The 23313-nt window shown below is 44.2% G+C and overlaps 1 protein-coding gene across 1 annotated transcript in view; it reads left to right on the plus strand.

Annotated features, from left to right (window-relative positions):
• Positions 1–23313, plus strand: part of ZBTB38 (zinc finger and BTB domain containing 38) — a 145969-nt gene that overhangs the window by 7669 nt on the left and 114987 nt on the right. Inside the window, exon 2 of the mRNA XM_045791891.2 lies at positions 4618–4860. The gene's annotated coding sequence lies outside the window, so the exon portion shown is untranslated. The remainder of the gene's footprint in view (positions 1–4617; positions 4861–23313) is intronic.

Here is a 23313-nt window from a genome sequence, read left to right on the forward strand (position 1 = left end):
GTAGGAGTCCAGTCCTGGCTTTTGTCTTAAGAGGATATTGTTTTTTGTGTAGAATAGTAGCAAGATCCTTTAGGCCTATTTTGATGGAATGGACCTGTATTGCCTTCCCTGGGATATCACAGTTCCAAGCTCATGTGTCTACTTGTTCCCAAACGTTAGGGAGAATTCAAGGATGGATGCCTGGTTTTTCTTCAACCCTCAGGGAGCAGAGACCATCCTCCTGTCAAGTTGGTTTGAACTGGCTTCCCAACTTAAACATGAGGCCCCTTCTCAGTAGGGGAGTGGAACAGGAAGGGAGAACCGGAAAAGAATGGATAATTAATTGGTTTTCATATTTACAGGTTAAAGGAGAAGTTTGTAAACATGATTTAGGTTCTGCTTCTATTCCAGTAATTTTAGAAAGACAGGTCAAGCTGGAGTGCTGAACAAGGACAGAGTAAGTGGCTCCCATATCAATAAGAAAATCAGTGAACTTACCTCCCACATCCAGGGTAATCTGGGGCTTGGCCATCTTGATGTTCAGCGGAGCCAGACCAGCCTCAGCCCCATCATGCCATCTCTTCAGGTTGTTGCTCTTGGGTTGGGAAATGAGTTCCTGTCTTCCTCTCTCTCTCTCTCTCTCTCTCTCTCTCTGGAGACAAGGACTGTCTCTTTTCCAGTGTCCCTCTGCCTTGCAGGCCGGAAATGGCACTGGTTGAAAGCATTTATTAGACATTCTTTACTCCAATGTCCAGTTTGGCTGCTCAGATAACATGGAGTCTTACCTAAACTTCCATCTGATAGCAGTTTCTTCTGCTGCCCCTGGTTAGCCAGGCATTGTGGGGGATCTGCAGTAGCAGCAGCCAATATTCAAGCCTGCATTCTGCCTGTATTTTAGCCCTGCAGTCCTTCTCCTGTTTTAGAGCCATATCTCTATTTTGAAGACTCCACTGGCCACTTCCAGCAGCCATTGGGTTGGAGTTTGAGGGCCTAGGGCCATCTTTTCCAGTTTACGGTGAATGCCTGATGCTGACTGGTTTCATAAGATGCATATTTAGGATAGCATCCCTTCTGGTATGGTTGGGTCTAAATTTGTATATTTACGAATTACTTCTATTAAACGCCCCTGAAATAAGGCTAGATTTTCAACATTTTCCTGGGTCACTTCCTTAATTTTATCAAAATTGACAGGCTTAGAAAATCCTCTTTTCATTCCCTCTAATAAACAGGTGACCATATGGTCTCATCTTTCCCTGCCAGGTCTGTCCTGTTGGGAATTCCAGTGAGGCTCGGCATTAGGAACCGCATCTCCTCCTACTGAATAATGATTTCTATCCCTAGTTGTCAGCTCATCTGCAAATTCTGTGCCCGTCCAAATCAGGCCTTTTCTTCTGGGGTACAGCAATGTGTTAGAATAATGTAGCTATCCTGCCAGGTTAAATCAAAGATTAGAGACACCTGGTGAAATTTGTCTATAAAGTTGAATGGATCCTCTGAGTATCACGCTAGTTCTTGTTTTATTTGAGCCGGATCTGACATGGAAAATGGGACATGTACCTTAATTGTGCCCATTTCCCCATTTGCTACTTCCTGAAGTGTATACAATCCTGCCTTAGTCTAAGTGTTCAGTAGGTATGATGTTCTGCTTCTAGTATGTCCCACTGGGCTAGGAGCAGAGGGCTCCAAAAGTTTATATGGAGGGGGAGTTACTAAAGGACCTGGGCTTGCTTGTGGGCTTATTTTGACTTTTTCTTCTGCTGATTGATTTTCTTGTTTGACTCAGTTGTTTTCTTTGCTTGGGGTGGTCTATTTACACAATCATTGTATGAAAACTCTGAAGGTGGGGGAGCCTGGAATCTTGCCAGACCCATCTGCAAGTCTCACTTAGATTAAGGTCCTGACTCCGTGCCATAAAGGTCTGTATGTAGGGCACTTCGGTCCATTTTCCCTGACACCTGCAAAAAGGTCTAATTGATAAATAGTACTGAAGCTTAAGGACCCATTAATGGGCCATTTTTCATCATCCTCCAGAGAATATTGAGGCCAGGCATTATTATAGAAAAAGTTGAGGCACTTCTTTAAATCTTGTTGTCCAAATTGATTCCAATGTGCTATGAGACAGCCCAGAGGACAATCCTTTCGGAATGAGGAAGTTGATTTCATAGTTAATCCCTACAAAACAAGGAGAGTACATTAACTAATTATAGAGTCCATTACCAAAATCTCCCTCCACTTCCAAATGGAGCACCATCAGGAATATTGCCAAAGGTTCCTGGGGTACAGAGTGGTGGGAGGCATCCCTCATTCTCAACCCCCTGACGCCTTTGTAGTACCTGAGAAGGGATGTTAACCTCCCTTCACTTCTCCATTGCATCCTAGACTATAGTGGGTGCTGGTGAATGGACTGAAACACCACAGAGATTGGGGCTGCCTCTTTCCATTTTGAGGGAGTTGATGTATTTGGCAATCAGTAATAGTACCCTTTGTAAGCCTAGTAGTCTAGTGTGAATGGATGGAGTAGAGGTCCTGGCCTTTGTTAGGAAGTACTTTCAATCTGAGAGCAGGACTGAGAATGCCAAACAGCCCTTAGGTAAGGATAAATGAGAGACATGAAAAAAAACAAAAACAAAAACAAAAGCGGGAATTCCTGTCTAATCCAGACAACTTTCTTGGGAGCTTCATCCATGATTCAGCCTCAAGGGAGTGGTCCCCTGTTGGGTGAGTGCCCCAACTGGATGATAGCTCTGACTAGTCCCTTTCAGGAGGCATGTATGGTCAGATGTTTCTTGGATTTTATGCTAATCGAGGGATCACATTGGGTTTTTTAGGAAGAAACCTGACACGGGAGTCTTGAGATTGATGGCTGTCCAAACAACTTATGTGGTCATCCTGTGCCTGACAAGAATGTAAGCATTAAAAGAACAGGAAAAATAGGAGAGTCAGATTTCTGAGCCCAATGCTGTTACAGCCAAAGTAATAGTATCTAGTGGAGCAACAGGAGTCCATCCCTTCCCATGGTGTAGCCACCAGCAACAGGTTCTCTCCTGAGCACTAACACAAGACACTTTCCAAAGGGTCATAGTGTTCAGGACATCTCCGGAAAGGAACAAGTAAGAAGTAGAGGCTGGAGAAATAAAAGAGACTTACCAAGTTACACAAAAGCTCTTGGATTCACTCTCTAATCCCTGTACAGGCCACTGAAAATGTTACAGAATTGTTGAGCACAATGGTCAAGAAAGAATTTTTAAGGCCTTATTAAGTTTATTTAAGTAGCATGGGGACAAGACCCATGGGCAGAAAGGACTGCACTTTTTGCTGTATGAAGCTAGTGGTTCTATGCTTAGTGCTTCAAGCTCCATATTGGGCTCCACACCCAGTGTGGAGCCTACTTAAAAAAAAAAAAAAGGATAGTCATCCTTCTATACCCTTCTGTCTCATTTGAATTTACACATGGTCTTTTTCCTGATTTTATTTACAATGAGACCCTTTATTCTCACCACTAAACTATTTCCAAACCACAACATAGGTTGAATTATCTCTGGAAGAATCTTCTAGAAGCAACATGACCCCTGTAGACTATGATCCTTGTGGACTACATCTCCTGACTTGATCTCCAGACATTTAACCCATCTCACTTTTGGTTTTGCTCACCTCAGTCCACTGACTATACTCCCTAGCCGTCTGACCAGGCTGTCACACTCCAAACTCCAATTCTTCACGGCTGGGTTAGGGATTTGAGTAGGGTCATGTAGATTGATGGGTATTAGTTAAACAGGATATTAGATAAATATTGAGTCTGGGAAGTCTAGGAACTTGAATTCAATTTTTAGAGGTCAGAAACAGGGAAGAAATCAGAAACTCAAGAAGCTGATTCTTGACCGAGTACAGAACAGCCAAGGGTCTTATGTTTCCTACTGGGGCAGGACTAGATGTCTGAGTATAGATGGGCCTGAGCCTAAAGATGTGGACGGTGACATGGTCTTGCTAAGTAAACTAAGAGGATGAAAAGAGAGGGAGGCAACCTCAGATTAGGGAAAGGGTAAGGGAGTAAGTGATAACTTTTTCCACCGGAAGGTTCTTTGGGCCCCTGATATTCCAAAGAAACTAGCCAAACTCAGCAGACTCGAGTTTTAACATTGTCTTTTCTTTGTATACTCTACCTAAATTCCAGTTTGTTGTTCGGTGGGCCTCGTGCATGCTGCTGAATGTTAGGGTCCATGAGGGCATGCTCACTGCTGTATCCTCAACACCATCCCTAGGACAGTGGTGCTCAACAAGCATTTGCTGAATGGATCAATAGATGTATGGTGCGGGTAGATGTATGTATGTACGAATCTATGTTGGTCCACTGTGCAGTGCCTACTCCTACTTCCCATGGTGATCTGTGACTGTCTGTGATATGTCCATTTCTCTAACCACCTGCCCCCTTATAGTTCTGAAGGTCCTTAGTCATTTGGCTCAAATGCCCTAGCTTTGGAAACTAGCTACTGATTAACTAAACCGTTGCACCACTTGTTCTTATAGCCTTAAATTAATTTGGGTTAATTCTTAACTGTTTCCTTTCTGTACATATGTCATTTAATGGTTTGCCTTTATCTGATTTTCCTCAATTTCCTGTGCATTTGTGGTTTCCTACAGGAGCTCTCTACCAGAGGCCTCAAGCAGCCACGCCAAACGAGCATGGGCATCTGAGTTTTCTAGGAGGACTCTCTGGCTGCTCTGGGCCTCATCCTCCTGGTGTCCATCCCAACATTCCTACCCAGGGTTACTTTTGCTAGAGGAGGAAGAATGCCCTCCCCAGAGCCAGTTCTTGGGGAAAAGAAGGATTGTTGATATAGCCAGAGCCCACAAGAAAGAAAGATCACTCTGCAGCAGCTAAAGGTGGGTGACATGCTTTTTCTTCAGTTCAGTGAAAGCGGTCCATGTTTGTTTGCTTTTCCATGAATTTCATAATTGTGGTTTTCCCACATGATCTTTGGAATAAACAGGAAGGAGAGATTTTAAATTGATAGAATAAGGTTCATGGGGAGCCAAGAGTTCATCCATCCCCAACATCTAGCATAGTGCCTGATATGTAGATGTTCAATAAATGTTTGATGCAGGAAGGAAAGGACAGTAGGAGGAAAGGAGGGAAAGAGAGAGAGGAGAGAAGAAGGGATTGGAGAATGGGAAGGAACAGAACAAATGTTAATGTATTATTCAGAAATAATGGGATGATAACATAGTTGTGTTTTCAAAGCTAATTCAGTGCACTACCACTGATACCTAGAAGCAATAAAACAAATTAAGTCATTTTGCAGAATGAAGGATGTATTTATAAAGATAAAGTAATAGTAATAGCCAGAATAACAACAAATGTACTCTTTGGAGCCTAAGCATAAAGGTAACAGCAGTGACCATAGTTTAAGATAAATTCAAAACTCTGTAACGTTAACAGCCATTGTTCTGTCTATCCAATTCTCAAATAAAAACAACCAAGAACTTTATGTATGGAAAAATGCAAACTGATCGTGCAGTGATAGAACTGACTAAAACTGGTTGGCTTAGCATTTAGAAAAGGTTAACTAATTAGAAATGGTGTGCTGAGGAAATTTACAAATATCTAAGCTTCCTGCCGTTGAGGGGACTTAACCACGCAGTAATTCAGCAAATGCTCAAAAGCATTCAATTATGTGTCAAGGAAAAACATCTCAGTGCAGGACAAAAAAAAAAGATTAAGGAAATTAGCATTTTTTTAAAAGTATCAGTCTTCGTTTGTTTGAGATCATACTGGCTACACAGTTCAGGTCCAGCAAGCCAACTCCACATGACACTTACCTTGCAAAAGAACACACCACCATGGTGGGGGTAGAGGGGATAATTAAGACATATAATTTTTATAAAATCAAGATCTCATAACTAAGGGATTGTTTCTTCAGCAATTCAAATAGCAACGTACATTAAAGTTTTCAATGTTAAGAAAAGCCACTATAATTTTATATTATTTTAATTTGGGGAAAATAGAATATAACCTAGGAGAAAATCCAAAAACATCTCTAAAACAAATTCAGAGAAACTTTCTCTTGACAAAGATTGTGTCAATGAGGTGTCTAATTTGGTTCGAAGGGTTCTCCGGAGTAATTTAGAGCATCATGATTAGCACAATTGCATTATAACAGAAAACTGTGGGTAACGTGACTAGCAAAAACAAACAAAAACCAAAAACCAAACCCACCATCTTAGTTGCCGCGGGTTGTTCCCGAAGTTATAATAATATAATCCAGGCTTTGCGTGTGCAGTAAATTTCCCTGGTGAAATTGGCCAGTACAAGAGTTCAGTAAGTCCCAAACTTCAGCCAGTGATCATTTTTGCCCTACCTTTTACCAGGTGTACTGCTACTGATGTGTTTTTTTCTTTAAGTCAAATTAAGTTTTGTTTTTTAAGATTTTATTTTTAAGTAATCTCTACACCCAATGTGGGGCTTGAACTCACAATCCTGAGACCAAGAGTCACATGCTCCACCGACTGAGCCAGCCAGGTGCCCCAAGTCAAATTAGTTTTTTTTTCTAAACACTTTTTTTTAAAAGAATTTATTTATTTATTTGACAGAGAGAGACAGCAAGAGAGGGAACACAAGCAGATAGAGTGGGAGAGGGAGAAGCAGACTCCCTGTGGAGCAGGGAGCCCAACGAGGGGCTTGATTCCAGGACCCTGGGATCATGACCTGAGCCGAAGGCAGACACTTAATGACTGAGCCACCCAGGCGCCCCTCAAATTGGTTTTTTAACTTAAATATATTTAAAAGGAAACTTAGTGGATGTTCCCACCTAAAATCATCTCAGGCATTCTTTGGGAAATACTTCAATCACATCATAGTAATAACAATAACAATAACAATAATAGTAATATTGATGATGATAAGTTAAGACTATTTCCAAACTAATTCTGTGAAATAGAGACATATTGGTAGGGAAGAAATCAGAATCCTTAGAGCTCATGGGAAAAAGTTGGGGTAAATCATAGGCTCAGATTACAGTTTGTTCTTTGAAGCTTTATTTAAGAAGTGAGTTAATATTTACATGACATTGAACTTCAAAGTCCAGGCAATAGGGAGGAAAAAAAAGAGTGCGAGAAAAACAGTTTGTGTCACTTCCTTGCTCTTCCTTACCCTGTGATAAGGCCCCAAGGGGGCAGCAGGACACAACCACTGGAGAAAACCAAAGCAGCGGGGTTGGGTCTTATCTTATCAGAGTTCAGTTAACTTTTTATTAAGTTATAAAAATTTATTATACTGAGATACATGTGCCGTGTTTCCTAACTCACGTTCTATTATTCTTGGTGGAGTTTCATTATGTCTTTAAATAATAATCTTTCCTTGGTGTGAAATTCTTTGCCTTTTTTTTAGGGATGCAATCTCTGATCGTGTTTTGTGCCTTTGCCATGACATTCTTGGTTTATAGAAGAGAGTGCTGTTATTGTAACAAAGTAGGACATGATTTGTCTGTACAATACAACGAACATTATCAGTCTTCTCAAGTACTTCCTTTCCAGTTCTTCCCTCTTGTTAAGGGGTTTTCACTCATTCCTGACTTTTAAGTTACGGCGTCCTCATACCTAACACCAGCAGGGTGGACAAGGGATGGGCCCTGTATAAGACATCATTCTGGGCTTGCTTCAAAGGGAATCATCATGACTGACGCAGTAGTAAAACAGTGCCTATCTGGAGGGGAGTCACTTGCATTTTAAAATCTGGTCATGTGGGGGCGCCTGGGTGGCTCAGTTGGTTGAGTGTCTGCCTCTTGATTTGGCTCAGGTTATGATTTCAGGGTTGTGGGATAGAGCCCCAAGTCACGCCCCTCCGAGTTCGGCATTCAGTGGGGAGACTGCTTGAGATTGTCTCTCTCCCTCACCCTCTGCTCCTCCCTACCCCTCAAAGTAAATAAATAAATCTTAAAAAAATTAAAATAAAAAATTAAAATCTGGCCACATGGTATTTTGAGATTGCATGTGTTTAGATCCATTTAGCTATGTTAAGTCCCATTAAAGGTCCCTTTAAAGTCAGGCTCCATAGTTTGACAGGTCTGTGTGTTCTTAAAAGAGTATCTGAGGGCACCTGGGTGGCTCAGTCAGTTAAGCATCTGCCTTTGGCTCAGGTCATGATCCCAGAGTCCTGTCATGGAGTCCTGCATCAGGGAGTCCGGCATTCAGCAGGGAGTCTGCTTCTCTCTGTGCCCTTCACCCCACTTGTGCACTCTCTCTCTCAAATAAGTAAATCAAATCTTAAATTAAAAAAGAAAGAGAGTATCTGAAAGGCAGAAAAGGAAGTTGGAGAGAAATTTCCTTCAAATGAAAAGGCAAGATAAGAATTTAAAAAGTTAACTGCCTGCTCCTTTCAAGGAGGGTGACCATAATTTTCCACCCCTTAAGTGTAGGATGGACAATATTGACTTCCGTCCAAAGAGTACAGTTTGTTAGGGAGGCAAGGACTATCATTACAGAGGAGGAAGCTGACAAACACAACCTTGGCCAGGTGAACAAGTCAGCATCGACAGCGATAGCTCACGCAGAGTATGTACCTTGATATGATGTGATGAAAATGGCACTTTACCTCTGTCGTCTTCCTCCCCCAAAACACATAACCCCAGTTTAATCGTGAGAAAAACATCAGACAAACCCAAATTGAAGGAAATTCTATAAATAATTGACCAGTATTCCTCAAAACTATCAAAGTCCTCAAAAACAAGGAAGGTGTAAAAGGCTACCACAGCCCAGGGGAGCTTAAGGAGACAGGACAACTAAGTGTAATGTGCCAATCCTGGATGCTTTCCTAGAACAGCAACAACAAAGAGACAGTCCTTAAAAACCAAGGAGATCTGGGGGCGCCTGGGTGGCACAGCGGTTAAGCATCTGCCTTCGGCTCAGGGCGTGATCCTGGCGATCTGGGATCGAGCCCCACATCAGGCTCTTCTGCCATGAGCCTGCTTCTTCCTCTCCCACTCCCCCTGCTTGTGTTCCCTCTCTCGCTGGCTGTCTCTATCTCTGTCGAATAAATAAATAAAATCTTAAAAAAAAAAAAAACCAAGGAGATCTGAGTATGGGCTTTAGTTAAAAATGGTGTATTGGTATTGCTCCATTAGTTATGGCAAGCAAACCACACTAATGTAAGGCATTACCAATAGGGGAAAGTTGTGCTGGGTGTATGAATTCTTTCTACTATCTTCTCAACTTTCCTCTAGAACTAAAATGAAAAGATTATTTAAAAAACAAAAAGGCGCTATATGCACCTGATGAATTACTGAACTCTATGTCTGAAACTGATGAAGTACTATATGTTGGCTAGTTGAATTTAAATAAATAAAAAAAAAAAGCTAACTTCCAGAGAAACCACTCTTTGGAAAACTGAGACTCTTCATGACTTCCAGTATTTCCTGAAAATTCTCAGGAAACTTCCTAACCACATCCAGAGTTAGGTTGTTCTTCTGGCGGCTCTTGCCCTAAGATTAATGGAGACAGGTTCTTGTACAGTCAAGTGCTCGAAGTTATTTCAAGAAGGAAAGCCAGAAGGAAAGGCAGGGATAAATAATTTAATATACATATTCATTCATTCATTCATTCATTCATTCATTCATTCACAGACACCCCTACAGTGAAAGACTGATACCCTGTCCCTGGGTTCAGCTCCTCCCAGTCTCCTTCATGGACTTCTCTGGGTCTGTCCATCCTTAAAGTGGTGTTTCTCATACATTTTCATGTACCTATTATCCTACATTTCTCTGTCCTTGGCTTTATATACCACTTACTTGCCAATAATTCGCTGATGTATAAGTAGACCCACCTGTCTAAAGATGTCGCCACTTAGACATCCCCCACACACAACACACAGCAGTACATAGCGCCCCTGGAAACTTGCTGAGCCCATTGCTCTTCTTTTAATCCTTCTTTTTGTGAGTGATGCCACCATCCCATCAGCCACTCAGATCAGGAGCTCACCCTATGTGAGCTTTCCCACAAAGCCCCTCAGGTACCATACTGACTAGATTCTACCTCCTAAATGTTTCTCGGAGCTGAGCCCTTCTCTCCACCCTCGGAGTCTCAGTTCAGCTTCTCAGCTTGCTTCATCCCAGAGACAGCCTGTCCCCTGGCTGAACTCCCATCTGCAGCCCCATCCACCTCTGCCGCTGCCCACACAGGGGTGTCTCTAAAGCACAGAGCTGACCATGCTACTGTCCTGCTGACAAGCCTCCCAGATTCCCTGGCACCCTGGAACAAAGGCCAGGCAGTCAGCCCAGCACACAAGTCTTCGTAGATTGCCTCCTCCTGTCATTTCACCTCATCTGCCACTTGCCATACTCATCTCCTGCTTCTGCCATACTACTGGGGATCTCCTCTCCCCGGTTTCTTCCCACGTCCTCCCCCTACTTCACTACTCCACCCAAGTTCTCTTTGGGAAAGTCCTCTGAGCCTTCAAATATGAGACGTTCTCCAGGGCTCCTTTCTCTCGTCCGTGTTCTTATAGGTGCCCTCCCCGTCCCTATCCTCTCCCCCAACCCACACTGCCTCCACTGTGCAGAACTGAGGCATTGCACCCAGTCATTCATTGAGTAGTTGGCTTATCTAAAAACTATAGCAGTGAACAAAACAATTTTAAAACCCTGCCTTGGAGTTTTTAGTCTGTCTTTGATTTTCCTGCCTCTCCCTTGGAGCTCTTTGAAGGCGGGAAATGCTTTTATATGCATCTTAAGTGCTTAGCATATTATCTAACACATAACTGGTACTCAAAAACTACAGATGAATACATGAATGAAGGGCCCTGATTTTGTTCCTCCCCTCCATCATGCCAACCCAGCAACAGGAGTCAGAGAAATTCCTTCAACGTGCTGAAGAGAAATAACTTCACTACCTCACTCCTTCCCTTCCCCAAGTCCTCCTCCCAGCTTAGTTCATTGCATTTCACTTTGAGCAGCACGAATTTAGGGACATGTCCACGTGTTCTTCTCTTTGGGTCTCCACTTGCCTCTAGAGAGGACAGTAATCACACAACTAGAATATGATAAATGCTGGTCATTTGTTTTTAATTTTAAGAACCAAGCTCTAGATGAAGCATAAACAATTCTGTTTCTAGAACAAAACATAAAAATTACAAACCTTGATGCCATGTAACAGTGACAGGAAGGGGGCAGGCATTAGGGATGGGACAGAGGAGAGTAGAGCGGAAGGATACACAAAGCGGGTTAATTTCCTTGCCTACAGAAATGGAAGCCACGTGAAGCTGCTTTACACTGATGGGTTAAGCACTAGAAAATTATCCTTAAACCTCTGCTGCTTTTCTTTTTCTCGGACAGCCTTTGCTACTGTTTGAATTTTTAAAAATCAGGTACACGTTATTCTATTTATAAATTTTAGAAAACTAGTTGGAATAGAAAATCAGTAAAGGGGAGATGGCCTGTTTATTGTGGGAGAGGGGCAGTACAGTCACTGGGAAGTTAGTTTGAGTCCCCTCCACATATGTGCGGATGTGCCAGGAGGTGGACGTGTCCAGTGTTGACGGCAGCTGGTGACCTCAGGGAGGTCTGGCCTTCCCGTCAGTGGCGAGTCACTGGCTGAACTATGGCTGACACACTGTCTTGAATACAAGGCCACCACAGGTGCCTCCTCCGCTCAGCCCCCAGAACCTCAGGAACAGACCCCCTGCGAATTCAGCGGAGGTGCTGGCAAGTCCAGCACAACCTCCCGGAAAGCCTTCCTCTACTGACAGGGAGTGTGGCTGTCCTCCTTTCTCTCTGTCCCCTTTTCTGATGATGTCATTCTCATCCATCCCACGGAACTGTTGAACAGAACACAGCCTCTGGAACTGGAGGACCAGGATGGCCTGGGGTGGCCACACACTGTCTTGTCCAGGGCCCTTGTGCAGGACACGCAGACTCGTTATGGCCTAGTTCCCTCCCATAACATGCCCTTTCTATGTCTCTGGATTCTTTATTACGTAGCAGACAGAGACAGACAGAGACACCTGGCTAGCCTAGATGTGTCACCATCAGTCAATGTCTGGTGAGGGACTGTCTTTATACTACCTTCCCCATGGAATTCTGTAGCATTGGGCCTTCCTTCAGGGCAGACCAAGTGCAGCCCTCACCTTTACCCACCTTCTCCAAGAGTGACGGTGTTCACACCTTCTGTGATATTCAGCCCTTCTCCAAGGGTGACCGTGTGTGCCTGTGCATGCGTGTGTGTGTTGCCCTGTAATGATTTTGGAGAGGTTTCACTCTCAGGCCATGCTTCTCCACATTCCTTTGGTAAATGTGTTGTGATAAGCTGAAGCTGGGAGTAACTTGGGTTTTTCCCTTCCCCGGATTCAGGCAGGAGAAAGGCCTGAGAAGCCCTGAGCTAGTTGCAGACTGCTCTCACCAGCCACTGAGCAAATGTCTCATGATCATGTGTTCTTGCTGGAGAGGATTCTTCTGGGAAGGTCTGTGAGTCAGGACCCCCAGAGTCCTCAGCTGGATGACTTTAAATGAGTCAAGTGCTTCTTGATGCATGATGAATAAGTGGAAGATAATGCAGCTTGCCTTCCCCAGTCTCAAAGACTTCTGACCCTTTTGGGGGGGGGGTGGTCAGCGTTAGGGAAATGTGTCATCACCATTTCCCTTTGCTGACCCTTTGTCTTTCCTGCAGATCCATGTCAGACACCGCCTCTGAGCAGCTTGACGTCTGATTTCTGCTCTTATCTTGTTTTTCTTTTTCCTAATGTTTTCTTTTTAAATTCTAAATTAAATCATTCAGGGCTCTAGATGGTCTCCAAAATGAGTTGAATTTTCCTAGTCTGTTATTCAAATTCTGGCCCCTTCCCATCTTCCCACTCCGATGGCCCTGTCATCTAGCCGAATTCATCAGCTAACCATTTCCTATCACAGACACTGCCACCCTTGTTTGTGCTTCTCCCTTAGTCTGGAGGTACCCTGCCACCCCCACCCCTCAGATTGTACTTTCTTTTCTTATGTAAATCTGTTAAAATCCTGCTGAAGTCCCTCCTGCTGCTCTGTGGGGCCTGCCCCCCCCCCCCCCCCCCCCCGTTCTAGCCTAGCCCCTTCTCCAAACTCTGAGCCCATAGTCCTAACTGCATTGGTGACGCCCTTGTACTTGGCACACGTTCTGTTTGATGGCTGTTAGCATCTTATCTGCCCGGTTTCTCCTTTGTGTGTGGGTTGGGTCTTTCATGCCACTGTTTTTCGGGAGCATTTTGAGAGCTCGGGAAGGGCCCTAGTGTGTCTATACTATGCAATGGGTGCTCGTCGATGTTTGCCCAAAGTAAGGGTAAAACACTCTGCCGCCCTGAGCAGTGCACCGAATGTTTGGGCCCAGAGCCCTTGGGTTCTACAGGAGCCTGCCGCTGTCGGCGGAAGGGTGCAGAGAGAAGAAATCCGGAAGCGGCTGGGGTTATATCTCTTCTGTATTGCTTTGAATAACATTAATTTGCAAAAGAAAAAAATTCAGTGCTAAAAAATTGAAAGCCATTGGGCTTACTGTTCCATCCCTGCCTGATGCGATAAACCTCACTCATGGGGAAATTCGTGCTCACCACTGAAAGGAGTGCCAGTAGCCCTGAGGAACCACCAGAAAAGGAAGAGTCTGGCCCAAAGAATGGGCATTTCACATAGTACCAAGAAAAAAAATGTCCTACAGAAAGGGATTTAATTAGACAAATGAACTTGCAAAGGCCATTTAATTCTTGAAGTTTGCATTTTGGGGTCATAAAATGTCACAAGTGGTTGAAGCTCTCCAGTGAGGTATTTTAAGCGGTTAGAAGACCTGTCTGCTTTGTGCAGGCCTTCAGAACCCCAAGAGGACAATATAAAGCCCAGGCCAGTAAAGCTTTGTTTGTACACAAAAAACAGAACCAAGGCCGACCAGCTCAATAAAAGGGGAATGGGCTGGTGTAAAGGCAAAGAACACCTCGGACAGTGTGTCAGGTGTGGCCAAGCACAGAAAACCTGAAGGGGAAGATTGCTCACCTATTTGGTTGCTCACTTCAGGCCACCTTATTCTTTTTCTCTTGCCTGTCCCTATGTGCTCGAGATGGCTACCAGCCCTGAATCTATAGGTCCTTCTGGTACCAGTGACTGCTACCATCTGACTGCAGACTGGCCACCCCTCGGATCACATTTAGAAGAGGGAGACCCGGGAGTTAACTGGGTCCAGCCCATGCTGAGCGGTCCACTCCTTGCCTAATCGGTGGAGAGGAACAGGTCAAGCAGCACCAACAGTAGAGGCTGGCTGCAGGAGGCCAAGTGTGGGAGCCTCGGCATTCCAGGACAAGAAAAGTGTGGGTGGGGAAAGAGTAATTGGGGTTGCGGTGTCCCCTTGCCTAGCACTCTCTCATGGACACAGAAACACCCAGCACTGTACTTTGCGGGGGTAAACACATGTGTCTACTGTGAGACCCCCGTGATGATGCAGGCAGGTAGTCTCACTGACAGATTCCACCAACGATTGTCGTGCTCTTGCTTCCTCTGGAGGTGGTGACCTCATCACCTCCCCTTACTGTGGACTTTGCAGCCTAGGATGGGTCTGGTTGGCCGGTTTCTTTCTCTGTTTTGGCAAAAGAGAAAGTCAGAAAATATGAGGCCTTCACACACAGTCCAGTTACATCTTAAGTAAAGGGTAGTGTTTGAAGTCCGCACAAAGATGAAAACATATTTAATCAAAATGTCTCTTGAAAATCCTCTAAATCACCCAACAAAGTATGAGACACATACATCTCTCGGTAAGCCCTACACAGCCAGTTTTTCCTCTAGCACCAGAGTAGACCGTGTTTTCTGGCTGACAAGCAGGCAATGTGGTTGGCTGGCATTCAGGGGATATGCTTTATGAAAAATCTTTAAATATTAGATCCATTCTCAGCTAGAGAAGCCCATGGTCGCTGAGAACCCCCAGAGAAATGCAGGTTCCCTCTGAGACATCTCATCAGAGGAATGTGGGGGGAATACCCCATAACATTAAGTCTTCTCCCTGTCCTGCCCCCTTCCTCCTCTGCCCCTCCTTCCTCCCTCCCTTCCTTCCTTCCTTCCTTCCTTCCTTCCTTCCTTCCTTCCTTCCTTCCTTCCTCCTTCCCTCCCTTCCCTCCTTCCTTCCCTCCCTCCTTCCCTCCTTCTTCATTCTTCGTTCCTTTGGTCCTTCCTTCCTTCTTCTCTCTTCCTCTCCCTCCCTCCCTTTCCCTCCCCCCTCTTGCTTTCTTTACTTTCTTCCAGAGATGTATAGTTGAATTGATGACTCTTTAGTTGTTTGTGGGATAAGACGTCACTGTAAAAATATAGTACCTCTGTCTACTCATTTGACATTTATGGGTCTTTTCTCCACGTGGGGATAAGGCGCTCTTCCAGGCAGGGACAATGTCTTGTAGTTTGCGGCTTCTCCACTGTACCTTCCCCAACCCCCGGCACCACCAAACCCAGCCCTTTGCACGTGCTGTGTCCTATTGTGTCACTGTCGACCACATTATTCATGTTCCATCCCAACAGTTATCACTATTTAAAATGATCTGATTGGTGTGGATCTGCTTATTTATTATGTCTTCCCCTCTAGAATGTAAATGTACCTCTGAATGTCTCATTCTGTGTACACCCCAGCACCCAGCACAGTGTTTGACACATAGCAGTCGCTCCATTAAATATTTGTTGAATGCATGTACCACGATAGTGTCCAAGAGTGTGGAATTGAAGGGGAAAAAGATAACTCTTTCTGTTTTGCCTGTCATCACTGTTCTATCACTGTTCTGTAGGCTGGAAGCTGCTTCCCAAAGGCAGAGGGTCTGAAGGCAGACTGTCCTGTGTGGGAACCATGGATCAAGGGGCCTTCCCAACTTGCTGTTAAGGGCTCTCAGCCCTTGCCTGACTGCTGGCCAATGGAACATTGGTCTTAAAGTCTTAGTACAAAGTACAAGGTGGCTGGTGCCTGGACAACCCTTATTCTCAGAAATACTCACATGCTCTAGATGGGAGGCATAAAACCCAAGCCACTCGTGCTTCCCACCACAGCAACTGGCATGCTTTTCAACTTACTTCTCTTGACCATCGATTATAAAATTTATTATCTTATGTATCCAGATGGAACATGGGCTGGGCATCTCAGTAGCTCAAATCAAAGACAAAATTCTTTTTTTTTAAGATTTTATTTATTTATTTGAGAGAGAGAGAGAGGGAGAGAGCATGAGCAGGCGGAAGGGCAGAGGGAGAAGCAGGCTCCCCCCCTGAGCAGGAAGCCCGATGCAGAGCTCGAACCCAGGACCCCAGAACCCCAGGACCCTGGGATCATGACCTGAGCCAAAGGCAGCTGCTTCACTGACTGAGCCACCCAGGCGCCCCCAAAGACAGAAAATTCTTAACCCGGGCGGAGGTCATAGATGAATTTTAAGTACAACAAGCCCCAGCTTTTGGAGTGTTTCTCACTTGGACCGCTGTTGGCATCTGGGCTGGGATCCTACGTGGTGCTGTGGGACTGTCTCACACACTCGGGCAGTTAAATCCCTTGTCCTTGGGGGAACTAAATGCCAATAGCTCTGGAGTCTTTTGACAACCAAAAAAGTGCCATCAAGCACCCTCTGGGGGTGACTGCCCTCTTGGAGAACTGCTAGTTAGGGCAAAGTAAATTCCTTCATTTTACTTACATGGGCGTTTTAGCATCATCTTCTTTGGGCAGTTTTAAAAATTAATTTTCAATAATAGAAGTAATACATTCTCTTTGTAAAAATAGATTCTAGATAAAGCTGGTCTCCTTTGACACCCACTTCCAGTTTTAGTCAGCGCCCCACCTCTCGGAGGAAATGAGCACAGCCGATATGGTTTCCATTCTTCCAGACCCTTTCTACCTTTCTATATGTTTATGTACTTCTGTAGAAACCTGTATACACGTGTACTGGAGCATTGTTGGGTGCGTGTTCATGCGGGATATTTCATCTGCAACTGGAGATTTTCACTTGGCAATACGTGTTAAAGAACTTTGCATGTCAGAACCCAGAGCAAGGCCTTGTCGTTCGCAGCGGCTGCACGCATTTTACCGTGTCAAACGGCCTCCTACAAAGAGCTGCAAAGGAAATTACTACCCTGGATGAGGCGTCGCCTGCGGTCTGGTCACAGGACCAGATTAGACAAAAGCTGAGGTCATTTTGAATCATCGCCTCCAACCCTGCTGCTGTCCGCAGAACAAAGCAGTGCCTTGACTTGAATTTGGAAGCCGTATCTCTAAGCCCAGCTATTCTGGCTGGTGTATAAACCCAGCTCTCTGAGTCTTCTGCACTGAAATGGATTCATCTTCTTCCTTAGCCTCTACTGTGCCATTTTCCGTCGACAAGCTCTGGTTCTGGGAGAGCAGGTTTGATGATCTCCTTTGTCCCTCAACCAGGTCATGCATGAAGAAAGGTGTTTGTTTTATACGTAATGACAGGTCTATGAAGTGAATGCCTGATATCAGGCACTTTCATCCCTTATCTCTAAGTCTCCTTCACAGTGGGTATTAATAGCTCATTTTTATAAATGAGGAAACTGAGACCTAGAGAGATTCGATGATTGGCCCAAGGCTGTTCAGGTAGTAAGTAGCATAGCCCAAGCCCAAACCCAAGGCTTGCTGTCAGATGACAAATTATGATATCATCAGCTTATTTATTTATTCAACAGTATCTACTGAATGTTTGTAATGTGCTGGAAATGGTACCCAGCACTAGGGATGCAGCAGTAAACAAAGCAAAAAATAAAGGTGAGATGTCTGCCTTCATAGAGCTTGCATTCTAGTGGGGGAAGCAAGAAGGAAATAAACACGGACTATAACTTAGGAAATGTTAAACACCATGAATGAACATAAAGCAGAATAAAGGGACAGTAAGTTGAAAGGGGACTTCTTTAGAAAGACGGTTTGGTAAGGCATCCCTGAGGTGGTGACATTCAAACAGAGACCTGAATGAAGCAAGACAGTAAGCCGTGCTGAAACCTCAGGTGAACCAGTGTTGCAGGCAAAGAGCAATATGTGCAAAGGCCCTGAGGTAGAGCATGCTGGCATGTTCAAGGAACATAAGGTCAGACTGGAATTAGCAAGACAGAGAGAGAAAGGGAAAGTAAGATCAGAGAGGAAGCGAAGCCCTGATCACCTGAGCTTTCTAGGCCATTGGTGGGACTTTGGATTGATTCTGCGTATGGTTGGAGGTCTTTGGAGAGTTTTGAACAGGGGAGAGGTATGATCTGGCTTCAGTTTTTAGAGAATCATCCTGGCCCCCTTGTGTGAAGAAAACAGTGTAGGGTGGGTAGAGTAGATTCAGGGGCATCAGTTAGGAGGCCACTGTAGGAATCCAGGGGAGAGAAGATAGTGGTTCGGGTCGGAGTGGTAAGCTGTGGAGATGGTAAGAAGGCATTGGATTTGGATTATGTTTTGAAGGTATAACTGATAAGGCTTTTGACAAATTGAATAACTTTAAAGGAAGAAGAGCAGTTGGGATGACTGCTAATAGTTTTGCCTGAACATCTCTTTGGAGGTCACGCCATTTACTAAAATTAGAAAGCCTAGTGGAGCGCCTAGGTGGGTCAGTCTCTTAAGTATCCAACTCTTAATCTCAACTCAGGTCTTGATCTCAGGGTCTTGAGTTCAAGCCCCTAACTGGGCTTCACGCTGTGCGTGGAGCCTCTTTAAAAGAAAAAAAAAAAAAAAAAAAGCCTGATGTCAGGTAGGGAGTCAGAGAGCAAGTTTGAGGAGGTGTGGAGAATCACAAGTTCTGTTTTTGACACATTACAATCGTGATGCCTGTTAGCCCTGCAGATGGAAGTATTGAATCAGCAAAGGGATCCATCAGGAAAAGAGTTCAGGCTAGAGATACGAATGTGGAAGTCACCAATGTATTTGGAGAGGTATGGACTTACTGGGGATTATTCACTCAATTTATTACCTGCTATGTGTAGGTCGCAGTGCTCTGTGCTTCTAATAAAGCAGAGAGCAAGACAGACACGGTGGTTATTCCAAGTGACTTGCTCTGAGCCCAGCAATGCCACCAGGAATGGTCTTGGCTTATTATTATTAAACATATTTCAGTGTTAGAGTAGAAGCAAGCAACACGATAATCATATAACCATCCAATTTGCAGCTGAGGAAACAGAGAGATCAAGTAATTTGTTAAAATCTGTTGTTAAAAAACCACTTACATCGGGGCGCCTGGGTGGCTCAGTCGTTAAGCGTCTGCCTTCGGCTCAGGGCGTGATCTCGGTGTTCTGGCATCGAGCCCCGCATCAGGCTCCTCCACTCGGAGCCTGCTTCTTCCTCTCCCACTCCCCCTGCTTGTGTTCCCTCTCTCGCTGACTGTCTCTATCTCTGTCAAATAAATAAATAAAATCTTAATAAATAAATAAATAAATACCACTTACATTTTAGATTTTTAAAAAATACATCTGTCCAGTCCAAATTGTGCATATTCTTCATTTTTACTTGCATTTTCTTACACTCTAAGAAAGAAAGTTGAAGTTGAGTGGAGAGTAAAACAGATGGTCAAAGACTTTGCCAGAAAAACCTATGAAGATTTCAATTGAATTCAATAAGTATTTATTGAATACGTATTGTGCTGGAGACTAAGCACTGTCCTAAAGCTCAATAAACACACACACACACACACACACACACACACACACACACATACACACACACACTCCACTCCTATGAGATTTTTATAAAAAGCATCCTAGGACAACTCGCAGAATGTTTGCAAATCATATCTCTGCTAAGGGACTTGTTTCTATAAACTTACAACCAATAATAAAAAGACAAATAACTCAATTTAAAAATTGGCAAAAAATCTCAATAGACATTTCTCCAAAAAAAATGTACAGTGGCTGACAAGCCCATTAAAAGATGCTCAAATCACTAACCATTAGGGAAATGCAAATCAAATCAAAACCACAATAAGCTATCATTTCATACTTTCTAGGATAACTATAATAAAAAAGACAGATAATAGGGGTGCCTGTGTGGCTCAGTCAATTGAGCATCTGCCTTCAGCTCATGATCTCGGGGTCCTAGGATCGAGCCCAGCGATGGAGCCCTGTGTCAGGCTCCCTGCTCCGTGGGGAGTCTGCTTCTCCCTCTCCCTCGGCTCCTCCACTTGTTCTCTGTCTCTCTCAAATAAATAAATAAAATCTTAAAAAAAAAAAAAAAGACAGGCAATAACAACTGTTGACAAGGATATAGAGAAAGTGGAACCCTTATATGTTGCTAGTGGGATTGTAAAACAGTAAAGGCACTTTGGAAAACATTTGGCAGCTTCCCAAACTATTAAACATAAGATTACGGTATGACCCAGCAATCTCACACCCAGGTATATTCCCAAGAGAAATTAAAACATTTGTCCACACAAAAACTTGTATACAAATACAAATGATCATATACAAATGCTATTCACAGCAGCATTATTCATAATAGCCAAGAAATAGAAACAACACAAATGTCCGTAAATTGGTAAATGAATAAACAAAAATGTGGTATAGCCATACAGTGGAAAATGATTCAGGAGAATTGCCAGGAAAATAAGTTTAAGGCGAGAATGGATAGCCAAGGCCAGAGTTCCGTGAAGCACCAATACTGAAAAAACAAGTGGCAAAGGAAGGGTCTGTGATGAAAACAGTTGGTCAAGAATAGGCAATGAAGAGAGAGTTGATGTTATGAAAACCAAAGGAAGACCTCCAAGAAGGAACCACTTAGTGGAAGCAGATGCTACAGTGAGGTAGGTCACTGGTGAAAATCAAGACACAACTGCCATACACAGTGGACATTCATGATTGCAACTTGGTCTGAATGCACTAGCCATTAAGACATTTCTAGAACAGGTGAGGAAATTGGAATGCGGAAAATGTGTATTATAGAACTATTCTTTATTTCGTTAGGTGTGATAGGATCCTATCTATGGGTGTGTGGGAAAATGTTCTTTTTTAAGAAATGCATAGTGAATTATTTTAGGGTAAATTGTCAGAACATCTGTAATTTATTATATAATAATTCAACCAAAAAAGGGAAACAGTTATGGCAAAATGTTGATAATGGCTAAATCTAAGAAATGTGTGTATGTGTTCATTATATTATTCTACTTCTCTGTCTGCTTGAAAACTTCAGAAAAATCTAAAATTTATTCAACAAGCAACCGAAAACCTGAGAAGAGGCCACTGGAGTAGGCAGTTAGGAGAGCTCTGGTGACCCCTGGAAAAATAGCTGTGAGAAGTGAGCATAATATCCAGATTGTAGGAGGGGAGGCTGGGGGATGGGCAAAAGAAGGAAGCTGGGTAAGGCTGTGTTCGGGTGGGTTGAAAAGATGAGACACCCATTCTGGATAAAGGTCTGGCCTGGGAAGAAGCTATGGTGGTTTCTATGGGAAAAGAAGATGCAGTGTTCCGGGGATGACACAACATTTGGAAAAAAAAAAAAAAGGCGTTGGGAGGGACAGTCCGGGTTGGCCACGGTCAGTCCTCGGGACACAGGTGTGGAATGGCCACAGCACTTGCAAATGAACGCATGGACCTGGACAGCTGGTATTGGGCTCCTTGTGCTGGGAAAGGTGAACTCTGCGCCATGGGGGACACGGGATATGAGTTAAAGAATGGCGGGGTTCTGCTCAGGCTGCCGCACTTTCTGTCCTATAATATCTAACGCCAAGCAGACCTTGTGCTGTGAGGATAGGTTTTTCTTTTCCCAACCCCATCTGTCTGCATTTGACATTCATAGTGCTTCTCTTGACTCAACTTTGACCCTATTTTGTGTGAGCTAATTATCCAGGTCTTATTGGGCAAGGAGAGTATTCTCCCATGTCATCCCTGGGTTCCATCTCTTAGCTTCCTTGCATTGGCACATTTCGTCTCCCTAAACCCCCTAAACTCAGAAGAGCTGTATGAAGCTGTAGTGCATGGGTGAGTGTGTGCATGTGCGTGTGTCGGGGTGGAGAGGTGGGAAGGCGGGGGCTCACATCTCTCCCAAGGGCCCTTTAGAGTGCCTACCACAGGGAAGTTTCCAATGTTAGTTCCCTTCCCCATGCCTCCCTCACCCATTCTCACAGCCTAGTTTCCGCCCAAGCCCTAAGCTATTCATCAGTGTGGCATCTGAAAACACCCCCATGGAGTTCCCAAAGGCCACCCAGGAGACAAGATCACCCCCACTGGGAACTTCTGCTCAGAGCATGTGAGTAGAAGGCAATGTCAGTCCTCAGGAGGGGCTGGGAGTGGCAGTTTCTGGATTACTGAGCTGCTCAGTGAGAAGAAGTTTCCTGGAACAGCCCCCAACTGGGAGCCACTGCTCTAAGTAGTGACTGTGATTCCTTTCCAGGCACCTCCAAAACTCCCATTGTTCACCTTTGGCCATGTTATGCCCAAGGTAGGGCACACCTCTGAGCTCCTCCATCCTGGCTGCACATTGGAATCACAGAGATCTTAAAAATACAGACACCTGGATTTCTCCACAGAGAATCTGATACAGCTGGACTGGGGGTCTAACTATTTTCATGCGCCCAGTAATTAGCCAGGGCCGATAACCGGTTACTAGGAGACTTTCTTTGTGGATAATCTTGAGGCTGGGGGGTGAGGGGAGCAGCATCGAATAAATGCTTCCATTAACTGGGGAAGTGCCTTCATGAGCTCCTCCCCCTCTGTTCTGCTCTTTCTCCTCTTCTCCCTTCTACCCATTTCTATTGTAATTATTTAGAACTAACTGTGCTGTTCCCTTTTGTTCATCCAAGCCATTCTTCTGTTGCAACAGAAGGTAAGAATGGAAAATGCCACACAGTCTATAGCTTCTTAATGTTTTTAATTCCTCTTGGCTTACATTCTGGCTGAGGGAGCAGAGGAGGGTGAGGGAGAGACACTGACACTCAGGATAAATGGCAAATGAGTCAGTGTCGAGCCAGGCTCAGCCCAGCCCAGTCCACGGAGCCAGGCATCGGTACAGACCCAAGGCATCTCTCAAAGCCTCTGAGTCTTCTTTATAGCTTAATGCTCACATCGGAAGGAGACCAAGACCCAGGCCTTCTTCTCCACGTACCCTGTGGATTTGAGTCTCTGAAAGAAGGCACTGTCTACTGTGAATGTTTTATTCTGCCATCTGCCAGGAGGAAATTAGTGTGGGAAAATAGCCAGCGTAGCACTTCCACTACTAGCTTTTATGAAGGAAGAATCAAAGAACTGTTCATTATTTGTAAAGCCTACATTTCAGAATATTATTCTTTGATAGTCTCATGAAATTTACCAAAGAATCTTAAACTTAGGGGTCCTTCATTTAAAAAACCACACAGCCTGTGAGTTCTGCATGGGCAGGTCACACATCATTCGTGTCATCATGGGAACTGTAGTTGTGCAT

Source organism: Ursus americanus, chromosome 20, assembly GCF_024610735.1.
Source record: "Ursus americanus isolate L20-20 chromosome 20, mUrsAme1.1.p, whole genome shotgun sequence".
NCBI classification, from domain to species: domain Eukaryota; kingdom Metazoa; phylum Chordata; class Mammalia; order Carnivora; family Ursidae; genus Ursus; species Ursus americanus.